The 12,219-nt window shown below is 35.0% G+C and overlaps 1 protein-coding gene and 1 long non-coding RNA gene across 2 annotated transcripts in view; one reads left to right on the top strand and one right to left on the bottom strand.

Annotated features, from left to right (window-relative positions):
• ric1 (RIC1 homolog, RAB6A GEF complex partner 1) overlaps positions 1 to 12,219 on the bottom strand; it is a 176,825-nt gene that overhangs the window by 70,666 nt on the left and 93,940 nt on the right. The window lies entirely within an intron of this gene.
• The window catches only part of LOC120532993, an 82,723-nt gene that overhangs the window by 51,966 nt on the left and 18,538 nt on the right, over positions 1 to 12,219 (top strand). The window lies entirely within an intron of this gene.

The following is a 12,219-nucleotide window of genomic DNA, read 5'->3' as shown; positions in this document are numbered from 1 at the left end:
AAGGTTGTTAGTCAAATTAGAGGACTTTAGAAACTGCTCAACCTTAACGACTCTGCTTTCTGCATTAATCATGCATTACAATTTAAACTCATCGTGAACATCTTGTTTCCAAAATAAACAGATCAGACAGAAAGGCACAGCACAAACAGAAAAACAAACAATTAATCTCAATACCCAAATATGTGAAGAACAGAACAATTAAGTTTACATGTCTTTGAATAGGTAAGAGTATGTGGGACTACTGTCTGTTCCTTTAAGCCCAAGACTACTCCATTTGTTTAACTCTTACAAGAGCAACATTAAATAAAATTTAATACTTTACTGTTACAATAAATACTCCTGAGATAAAGTATGCAATAACAGAATACAAGTCCTCTTACGGTAGACCACCTGGACCCACTGCAGTTTGTCTATCAGACAAAGATTGGAGTGGAAGATGCAATTATTTATCTACTCCACATGGCCAATTCTCAACTAGAGAAAGCTTTTAGCATTGTGAGGATTATGTTTTTTGACTTCTCTAGCACCTTCAATACCATCAAGCCAGGGGTACGCTCAGAGATATGCAAATGGATGAGCCAAATTTATCTTAGATAATGGACACGCTTTTGGGTGAACCGCAGTCTGAGACTTAAGCAAGGTGTTTCTGATATGGATGTGAGCAACACTGGAGCACCACAAGGAACAGTCCTATCTCCTTTTCTCTTCAATCTGTACACCTCATACTAAATACAGTATACAGTATAACACACCACATCATGTCACTTGCAGAAATTGTCAGATGATTCTGCACTGATGGGGTGTATTGGTAAAAGAGATGAGGCAGAGGATAGGAGTCAAGTGGAGAAATGTGTTTCTTGGTGCAAAGATGTAATTGTTTGCATCTCAACATCAACAAAACCAAGGAATTGTTTATTGACTTTTGCCACACCAAAGAGACTATGTCTAGTCACAATTCAAGGAGTGGATGTAGAGATGGTCCACTCCTAAAAGTACTTGGGTGGGTGTCCACATTAATAACAGGTTGGATTTGTCTTGGAGCACAGAGAATATATAAGAAGGGGCAAAGCAGGCTCTTTTTTCTTAGTAGACTGTATTCCTTTAATGTGGGAAGTGACATGCTTCACATCTTCTGCAACTCTGTGATTGCCAGTTCAATTTTCTATGTTGTGGTGTGCTGGGCTGGTAACATCACTTCAAGAGAGGTCCACCAAATCAAGAATCTAATATAAAGGGCAAGCTCAGTTATAGGACACACTCTGGACCCCCTGTAGGTCGTAGAAAAGGAGAGAATTAAAACAAAACTGAGTGCCATTATGAACAATTTCAGAAAATGCACTATTAAGCAGAAGTGTGTCAAGAAACGCTACATTATACTAACAGCAATAGATCTGTATAATGCCTCACTGAGACTGTGACAGCTAAATGAGAACTTTTCTTTCTTTTGAATTTTCTTCTTTTATAGTAATTCAGATACATGTACAGACCAAAGTGTGTATGTAGTTTTATTTATTTATTTATTTACTTAATATTTACTTATCTAACTATTTATTTAAAGAGCTTCTGTAAAAAGCCAAATTTAACCCAGGGACAAATAAAATTCTTTCTTTTGTTCGACCATTCGATCTATGTAAAAGCACACCAGTGCTGTAAGAGCAGCAAATTTTAAGAAAGTGCAATTTGTATATAATATATGTAATGGCAGAACATTGAGAAGAAAAACATGAGAACTAGTGACAAGAGAACACCTACTTTTGAATTTACCCCATAAACTTACACAAACAATAGAAAATTAAATAATTCTGAAATGTACATCTCTCAATACATTTTACTGGCAAAAGTAACCTTTTCTATATAAAGTTATGTGCAAGCATTATATCCACATTCTTCTTTTTCCTAAACTTGTCTCACTCACTTTAAGGAATACACCACTAAAAAATTATATACTTTTTTTAAAATATGTTACTTATTACTCCATGTAGTTTGTAGTAATGAGCAGAAATTTTTTTAACCTCATATTTTTTATGTAGAACGAGAGAAAAAAAAACTTAAGATAGAACAAAACCCAATGGTGATCAGTGTTCTACAACATCAAATGGCATGAAAAGCAGTTATGGAAAAAACAGACAAATTCTCACATTACTTGTGTTAATAATACTCCACATATCTGTTATCCAGTATTTGCATCTCTCCCACATTCATTAGTCAAGAATCCTGTCTTCAGTTCAAAAGCACTGTATTGTGAGAATACCTTTCCTGTTTAAGATGTACTATATGCTGATTTTTTCCATCCATCCATTATCCAACCTGCTATATCCTAACTACAGGGTCACAGGCGTCTGCTGAAGCCAATCCCAGCCAACACAGGGCACAAGGCAGTAAACAAACCCCGGGCAGGGCGCCAGCCCACCGCAGGGCACATACACATAAATCCACACACCAAGCACACACTAGGGCCAATTTAGAATCACCGATCCACCTAACCTGCATGCCTTCGGACTGCGGAAGGAAACCGGAGTACCCTGAGGAAACCCACACATACACGGGGAGAACATGCAAACTCCATGCAGGGAGGACCCGGAAAGCAAACCCGGGTCTCCTAACTGCGAGCAATGTTCCCTCTAAGGAGTAGCATATAGTGAGCAAAAAACATTGTTTATGAGCAACATTTTGTTTAAGCCAAAAATTTATGAGCACCAATTTTCGCGATAAGTATGAGCGACGCCGTCGGAATGAGCGATCGTGCGGGAAGTATGAGCAACACTCTGAATTGCTTAGCTTAGAGGGAACATTGACTGCGAGGCGGCAGCACTACCCACTGCACCACCGTGCCGCCCATGCTGATTTCTTTAAAGTAATTCATATTTTAGCAAAAAATGAATACATCTTGCACCTTTTGATCACATGACTGGGTAATAGGCATGTGAATTATACAGTATATCACAAGCAAAATGAGAATATTTTTCTTTTCTCCATGGACATTTTTCATATTGTCAGCCAATGCAAAACTATTGTCACCAATGGCTTCCATTATATCATGAATGTTTTCCTCTCGTTGTGCAAGAAATTGACATTAAAATTTTTTTTTGACTATCAATGAAAACCATATGGGTTAAATAACATTAAAAAAATAAAAAAATTTGGGCAGAGTATTCCTTTAAGCAGATTTTGGAACAAATACTTACTGTCAGTGGAACCTAATCTAGGTGTTCTGAACTCTCAGAGGTATCAACACAGTTATCTTGCAGAGAAAGTCTTTTATTTAAAAATTACTGGAACTAGTGAAAATTAATGGAAGTGCATTCATGTATAGAAGATACATTCAGGCAGCAGTTTCACACAAAAGGGGACACAGTAATTAGGCCTGTGCAGCTAGACATTTAATCAACTCAATTTGGTTGCATGCCCCTCATTCGTGTAAAAGCTTTTCTTTTTTTTTTTGGATGTCAAACATTGAACACTGACTTTAAGAATTCTGCATTAGTAAAATGTAATGATGCAGTAGCAATTAAAATGTTAAATGAGCAGGAGTACAAAGAATACATATATCTTCTTATATAATACGCTACCGTGGCTGTTCAATTGTCTGTCCAGGATTTCAAATCACCTATAGCTCACAAACCGTTTGACCTATTGATCTGATATTTGGTACATATATACTACGTGATGTGTACTATTCACTTTTGGGGTGATGATTGACCTCCAAGGTTATTCCTCTTTTTATTTCGATTTTAATTTTATTGTAGAATCAACTGTCAGCAGTGGCCAGCAGGGCGGCTGTGCAGCGCATGCGTACAGGCGCCATTCTCATTCCTACCACCTTCGCTGTCACTTCCCTACCTCTTCATATCTTAAATAAAGTGCCAGCTTTAGTGAAAAATTAAGGAAAACGTACTAAGTAATTGCAACATAAACACTGACTTAATCAGTTTTAACGCGAAAAGATGCCTACAAAAGAAGAGAAGAAGTGGACCGCTAAGGTGGAGAAAAGAAGAGCTGCTCAGGAAGGAGCAAGCGCATTAACCTCTGAACAAACAAATGCTAAAATTACAGAGAAAGACAATGAAAACTATGAATGCTCAAGTCAAGTGTATTGACTACATGTTATCATGCAGTGCGCAGTTACTGATGTGTATGTGTACTGTATATATATATATATATATATATATAAATATAATATATATATACAGTATACACAGTATATAAAAATATAATATATATATATAAAAATATAATATATATATAACAACACTAAGACACTAAACATGGAATTGTGCCAAGTTCGTCAAGCTTTATAATACTCTATGAAGCAATATTGCGGGATTATGCTCTTCAGTGCTATGAATTGAAAGTCTCTGCCCTATGTTACAGTTAGTATTTTTGCAACAATTGCCATAGGGGGAAAAGAAAAAAAAAAATACTGCCCTATTGGTTACTTTAGGTAACAATAATAAAAAGGATTGACATTGAAGACAATTACTGTATTATTTTGAAGCCAAAAGTAACCTATGCAGTTTGAACTCACTCTAGTTTCAAACCAACTAATAAAGACGTGACAGAAAATTTAAAAGAGGTTATTTGTCAACACACCATTAAAAGGTAGTTGCTAAACTGTCAAATAAGAGCAATTTGTGGGCACACATTTAAAGCTCAATCACCCCTAAGCTTTTGTTCAGTTGATGCCCTCCACTTCTTTGACATCAGCCTCACCATCTACACCCATGCACATAACATTTTTAAAATGTCTGATTGTATTTTTGATATTTTTCATTTTTATAAGCAAATACAACTATAACAGTTTATTTATTTGTTACTTATAGGCTACCATTTGCAGTGAAGCATACTAATATACATTTGGACTGTTTGTTTAAATAAAGAAATGCATCTTCACACTTCTGCATGTTCCTATAGTGGCTACTGGTGATAGTGAAGTAATTTACACTGTTTAAATATACATTTGAATGATTTGTCTAAATAAAACATTGTCGTTTTAAGTAAAAACCCATTTAACCCACTTGTTTAAATAAAACAACTGCAACCATACCTTCTAACTCCCCTCTCCTTGGACAACACCAGTGCCATTTGTATTTTTCATGAGTTATTTAAATAAGATAAGCAGACTACTGGCATTCCCCTATTAGTAATATGAAAGTAAGTGATGCAACTGCACTTGATAACTTGAAGAATTAAAAAACAAATGGATGACAAACTGGCATAGTTTTAAACTAAACAAATTTTAACTAAATGGGCCTTATGTTTTTATGGAAATTGAAATAGAAATTAACCACATTTATGACCAGTGTCTGCTCCTATGAATGCTAAATGCACTTTATACTTCTTAAATCCTGGTATATTGATCTGTAAAGCATTTTCCCAATAGAGCTCACTAAAAATGTCCACCCTGTCCCACCCCGAACCTTGTTAATAAAATAATTGGTGCAAAGGTATTTACTTTGTGCAGAAGAAGAATACAGTAAGTTTGAAATGCATGCACATATCTGTATTTATTTATTAATAATGTGTTTTGAAATTCCCTCTTAGGTTAAGAAGGCCAAGACAGGATTCTTACAGTATACACTAAAACTGGCAGGTAAAATGTAGAATGTACATTATTAAAAATAAAATAAAATAATTTTACAGAAAGGACCAAGAACCGGAAAATAATAAATAACTTTTACTGTAAATATCTAATGGCACAATGCGCAGGGTACAAGCCTCTGACTGTGTACAGCATTGTCTGGTTTAAAAAAAAAAACACTGGTGCTGTCAGCAAAATAAAGATCAGTCACTGCTTGAGCAGAAGGAACTGAAAGCTGATGTGTATCTACTCTTCGAAAACCACCTTGATTCATCAACTTTTGCAAGATAAGAGCATCAAAAGGCAGATCTGTAAGTTGCTGATATGCAAAATAACTTACAGATGAGTTTCAGTTTAAAGTTGGAAAAGCCCCTTAATGTCAAACACTAGACACTGAAAGAAGATGGGGTTTCTTCTGAGCAAAAGTGAATTTAATTAACAGCTAAAAAATGCATTAAACGGAAATTGCCTCATTAAAATTAAGGCCAGCTAAGATAATGCAAGCTACCACAATTGTAAGATAACAATGCAGTTTCAAAGCGTTTATATAACATATATTGCCCATTAGGTCTGTATATTAGGCAGGTTTTATTTGCAATCTTTTTAAAATATCGTGGTTTGTTTTACCACACCTCCTACTTAAACAAATTAAAACAAAAACAAAACAAAACAAAAAAAACTTTTAATGTTTGCTTTCACTTCTAATCTGTTTTATCGTCTCACATCAGTGGAAATATGGACACAGCATGTAAGGCAAGAACTAGTGGATGTATCCAAATGAAAATATAACTACACTATAGTGTACAGCCACAGTACAGAATTTAGTGTGGCCAATCATAATGTTATAAACTTTTAGTGCAACAATGTTCAATGTGTAAACCTGAAATGGTGAAGTGACTAATGGGTTGCTTGCACAATTAATAATTTGCTTAAAAAAAGGGGGCAGAGTTAACTCTGTGGTGGGCACTAAGGTATACAGTATCTCATTATGTCCAGAAAAGATACTTTTTGTTAAGAACGAGTCATTTAAAAAAACATCTACACTACCGCACAAATACTGTAATCAGCAAAATGAAACACCCAAGCTACTCTGTTGTTCACCCTGTAAGGTTCCTTGTATAAATGAGCATAAAGGCAGATTAGGCAACTGCAGTATACTTAAACCTATTTTCTTTTTTATTATTTTAATTATTACTCAACAGAATTCATTAACAAGAGAAGGCAGCACCTTGCCAAAGTTCTACTGAGGGGAACTTCGCAAGGAATTTATTTTACCAATCTATCCTGGGCTATGAAAACAAAAAGCCAAATGTTTCACAGCAGAGCCATGTAATGAACCTCAGAAGTGGAATAAACTGTCTATAATTTTAGTAGTTAAGAAGCAAACACAGAAAATCCATTCTCAAATCACTATAAATATGGTATCAAATGAAAATGCAGATGATATCTGGCATTGTTACATCTAAAACAATCCTCTAACAATATTTTGTCCATTTAATAAGCTTATCTACTAAACACCTAAAGAATTTTGATGTAATATAGCAAACCTATTACTACCTCATTCAGGCAGGTTCATTAAATAAGGATAAATGGAAGATTAGTGACTTGCGTTTAGTGATGACAAGATGTCTCTCTGAGATCTTGAGGAGAATGAGGAACAAACTCAACAATAACCACTTTAATGGTAATTATCAACTTAATACAGGTGGCCCTCAAAATTCCCATTTTCTTTTTTGACTATCTTTCTGTACTGTATAAGATGCATTTGTTTTTTCCTTTTAGCAAGGCTAAAGCAACACATGGGAAGTACTGCATGTTACCTTATAATATATACATTGTATCTGGAAAGTAATCACAGTGCATCTCTTTTCCCCCATTTTGTTATGTTACAGCCTTATTACAAAATGGATTAAATTCATTTTTTTCCTCAGAATTCTACACACAACACCCCATAATGACAAAGTGAAAAAAGTTTACTTGAGGTTTTTGCAGATTTATTAAAAAAAAATAATTGAGTAGGCACATGTATATAAGTATTCACAGCCTTTGCCATGAAGCTCAAAATTGAGCTCAGGTGCATCCTGTTTCCCCTGATCATCCTTGAGATGTTTCTGCAGCTTAATTGGAGTCCACCTGTGGTAAATTCAGTTGATTGGACATGATTTGGAAAGGCACACATCTGTCTATATAAGGTCCCACAGTTGACAGTTCATGTCAGAGCACAAACCAAGCATGACGTCAAAGGAATTGTCTGTAGACCTCCGAGACAGGATTGTCTCGAGGCACAAATCTGGGGCAGGTTACAGAAAAATTTCTGCTGGTCATTATGGGGTGCTGTGTGTAAAATTCTGAGAAAAAAAATGAATTTAATATATTTTGGAATAGGGCTGTACATAACAAAATGTGGAAAAAGTGATGCGCTGTGAATACTTTCCGGATGCACTGTATGGATCACAGCACTTCTAGATTTTTATTTTCCCCCAGGGACAGACATTTTGTTCAATATCTTTTGCTCTCTCCATTGAACCCCAGAGGCAGCTTAAACTGAAGAAATTGGGGAAGGATGTTTTAGGAAAAAATCTTGTGAATGTAGCCTTTGCAGCACAGGATTTTGCTGCTATTAACTACACACTTTAACAGGTTGTTCCCAGACATGTATTCTCGTTTGAGAACCCCTTCTGGTCCTGTGAGACTACCTTCTTTGAAGTTCACTAATGTATGAAAGAGTTTAACCACTGCCTTAAACAAAGAAGTTGATATGTCATACATGAAAAGTTCTCAAAGAATTATGCTCACACTTCTATATATAAGATAACATTGTAACTTTGTGTTACGTTTGTGCTCCCATAGTTGATAAAATTGTAAAAAAATGTAAATTCAACCCATATCAATCATACAAACACTTTTTTTGTCAGTATTTCAACTGTAGAAATACTGGAAGCAGGTTCGTAGTTACTCATTACTTGCCGATTAATTTTGAACATTAATCCTGGCCACTTTGCCACTACAAAGTTACAAAGCTACAAAGTTATGCACACAGTACATAAATATATACATATAAAGATTTAAAAGGATTGCTATATACTTAGACATCAAGATCAAAGTATTTTCTTCAAAGGATCACATAATCACCACCTTGCTAAGTATGTTCAGAGGACTTTCTTTTAGTTATGATAAATTAAAAAAAAAAACACATTTGAAAGAGTAATGAAATATGAACTACAATGGTCTATTCATCCATCCATTTTTTAAATCTTCTTTTCCAATTACAAGGTCACAGAGATGGCTAAGGTTTACTATTTTAAGGGAACTGTGCACAAGGCATAAATCAGTCCTACAATGCTGATAACACTGTAGAGCACCAATAAATCTAACACATACATGCATGCACATCTCTGCACTTGGTATTTGTATAACAAGATGATGTGGATAAACCACTTCACTCAATAAACAAATATAAATGTGAAGGCAATATACAGTATGGCTTTCATTTATGGCTATAACATTCATAAAATAAAAGGGTGATAAACTACCACATTTAGACAAACTGTAAAGTGTTAAATAGATTGTGTGCTTCTTACCCAAAAATATTTTTTCTGGAGTGTTTAATAATCATTTACTGTTAATAATATCTTAAGAGCAATATTTCTCAGAAGGTGGAACCCATCTTCAAAAGGGTACACATTTTGTTTCAACAATCGAATCCTTTAGTAATAGTAAACTCTTACATAAAGTTGTTAAAAACAAATTTTCCAAATAATCATAGTTTAAGGATAAATGGACAATGGATGAATGCTATTTAGGTTCTCATAACTGCACAGACTATTTATGTAAATGTATATAAGAACTCTGCACTAGGAGGACACACTGTTTGTCAAAGAAAGATTAAAAGGGATTGTTCTATACTTAGACTCCATGATCAAAGTATATTCTTCAAAGCATCACATAATCATCACTTTGTTTTGAAGGTGTGGCAGACCAAGCGTATATACAATATACTAAAAGAGTAAACTCTTCAGTCACTATGGAGAGAAAAACTCTTGTACAGCACACAGCATTCAACATCTAAAAATGGTCATTTGTCTGTTTTGTTTCTACTCTGCACCAAAATAAAAAATGTTGAAATGTCATAATGTTCTCCTTTAGTACTGGTGAATACAACTTGAGGGTCATGGCAGGTTCAGAGTGCACCCCTACTGCACTGGAGATTAGGTCAGTTTCAACTCTGCAAGGCACACAGAAACCAAGACAGCTTAGAATCACAAATCAACCTATTATATATTATTTAAGTTTCACAGAAACTTAGAGCAAGACTGACAATACAGTACACTGAAAACAATGAAGATTTCAAAAATAAACCCTTTGAGCGGAAATGTAACTGAAATATTACAAAATAATCATTACTGTGCCCAGTACTTTTTAGAAAAACTTCTAAACTTTTTTTTTTTTTGGTAAATTCTCAACAATTTATTATATAAGACTAGGCTCACCCGCCTTTTAAGGCGACCGACTTTTAAGTTGACCACTTCTTAAGGCAATTCAATATGTAGATCAATTTCATATTTTATACAAACACATTAATTTGGTTATATTGCATTTGAGCGGTATTACTTTAATACTCGTAGTTTCTGTTATTTTTGTGATGAAATGTAAACTTTTTTTCTATATTGAGGTCGCCCTTTTGAACCCCCCTGATATTTACTACGCAGAGAGGCATTTGTACTCCATCAACATTAATTATTTCCAGAGACATAATTTTGTCTATTTTTCCAGCGCATCGCGCACAAAAGCAAGGGAACGATGGGAGCACCAGAACTCTGCTCACATCATGTCGCCTGCATCGCAAGCTGCAAGTAGTAAGTCTGTGATAAGCGGAATACCGCTACGCTTTCCACTCACGGTACGGAAGGACAATCCCGACCAATTTTATATAGTAAGAAACAAGAAGAAGATATCGCACAGTCTGGAGTACAAAATCATCTTTTACCTGGAAAAACGAAACTACAAATCCCATCGTGCATTGCAAAATGGACGGGGCGTGTGTGAAACTCCGGACCTGTGTAGCACTCATGGGACGGAAGGACACCCGACCGCTTTTATATAGAAGGATATACTGCACTGGTCTATTGCACAAAGCTGACACTGGGATAGGCAACACTGTTACCATCCTTAACTGGAAGCATTGCATTTGATTAAACACATTGATAAATCAACTAAAAAAAAAAATGAAAGACTATTTAAACATTAAAACTTCTATGAGCCCTGCATGGGCCTACCTTTCGCAGGTACAGTGTAACACATGCTAACTGATGTAGTAGCTTTCCTGATCTTCCCTTTGATTCCTTTGTACTTACTTTCCTTTCTCCTTTGTGGGGTTTAAAGAGTTACTCTGGTGCTGCATCCAGGAAAGGGACTGACAATAATTTCTGGTGCATCAATAAAGAGGCAAAGCTCAGACTTGAACTTAAAGACACAATCATGTGTACTTTTTACAGTTATTTATTTCAACAGATAAACATAAAGGGAGAAACCATAAAATATAAATAAAAAGTCAACACCATTCTGAGGCCCTTCAAACTATGAGACCACAAGATTTTAGCAGTTCAATAACAGAAACTCTGTAACTGTTTTATTTTTATTCAAATTGTTCTTAATTTCTTATCCTCCTTCACACATACACAAATACACACTTTTGATCACTCTAATCATTACCATAACTCTATACCTTTCTCACTAGCTTACATACCTTGTTTGACACTCTTTCAGCAATTTAAACAGGCAATAACTTCAACAGATAATTTAAATATTTAGCATTACTTTTAAGTCATGTCATAAAAGTCTTGTTTAGTTTTGACATCAAATTCTCTGCAGTCCTGGTTTACAGGAACCAGATGCAATACAAATGCTTGATACTGGCAGCATTAAGAGTTTAGTGACACTATATGTGAAAAAAACATTAGTATTTAAGAATTCCAATTGTGAGGGCAATAACAAAATATTTTCACACCAAATCTAGGACTCAAAATAAGCACATTAACTAATAAACACTGGAGTTGTGATGTGCACATTAACTGTATGCTTTTATCTCATTCCTTCTCACTTGTTAACAACTAATCATATTTATTTCAGCCCAGTAGCTGAGGCCAAATTCTTGGCAGGCACTCCAGTTATTTTAACATGTTCATTGAGTTTTAAGCATGTTAGTCAGATTTGCAAAGTAGATCTTGATGATTTGAATGCAATGCAATGCAAATAACACATTGAAGGAGTTTTATTTATTATATAAAACCATCAGTGGATGGGTATTATAGTGGCACTGAAAAAAATCCCTCTTCTAATACTGGGCATTAAATTAAAGATATCCGCAGTATTTGTGTGTTCTTCTGTCATTAAGACTGCAAGCAGATTATCACTTCAACCCATATGAGTACCTGTAATTGGGTTATAAGTGAACAAAGATTAAATGCTTGTAAGGCAGTTGAGGTTGGATTAATGGATGGATTTGGTTACCAACACTAAGGTCATATCTGCAGGAACATACTGGTTTCTAGAGTCCGCCTGAAGACATTTTGCAGTGATAAGTCTTTGAAATCTATATAACCCTCAAATATTAATTGTGTTAATGAGATATACTCCTTATG

The sequence above is a fragment of the Polypterus senegalus genome, chromosome 7 (genome assembly GCF_016835505.1).
Source record: "Polypterus senegalus isolate Bchr_013 chromosome 7, ASM1683550v1, whole genome shotgun sequence".
In the NCBI taxonomy this organism is placed as follows: domain Eukaryota; kingdom Metazoa; phylum Chordata; class Cladistia; order Polypteriformes; family Polypteridae; genus Polypterus; species Polypterus senegalus.
Note: the sequence above shows the minus strand (reverse complement) of the source record. Positions and strands in the feature narration are given on the sequence as shown.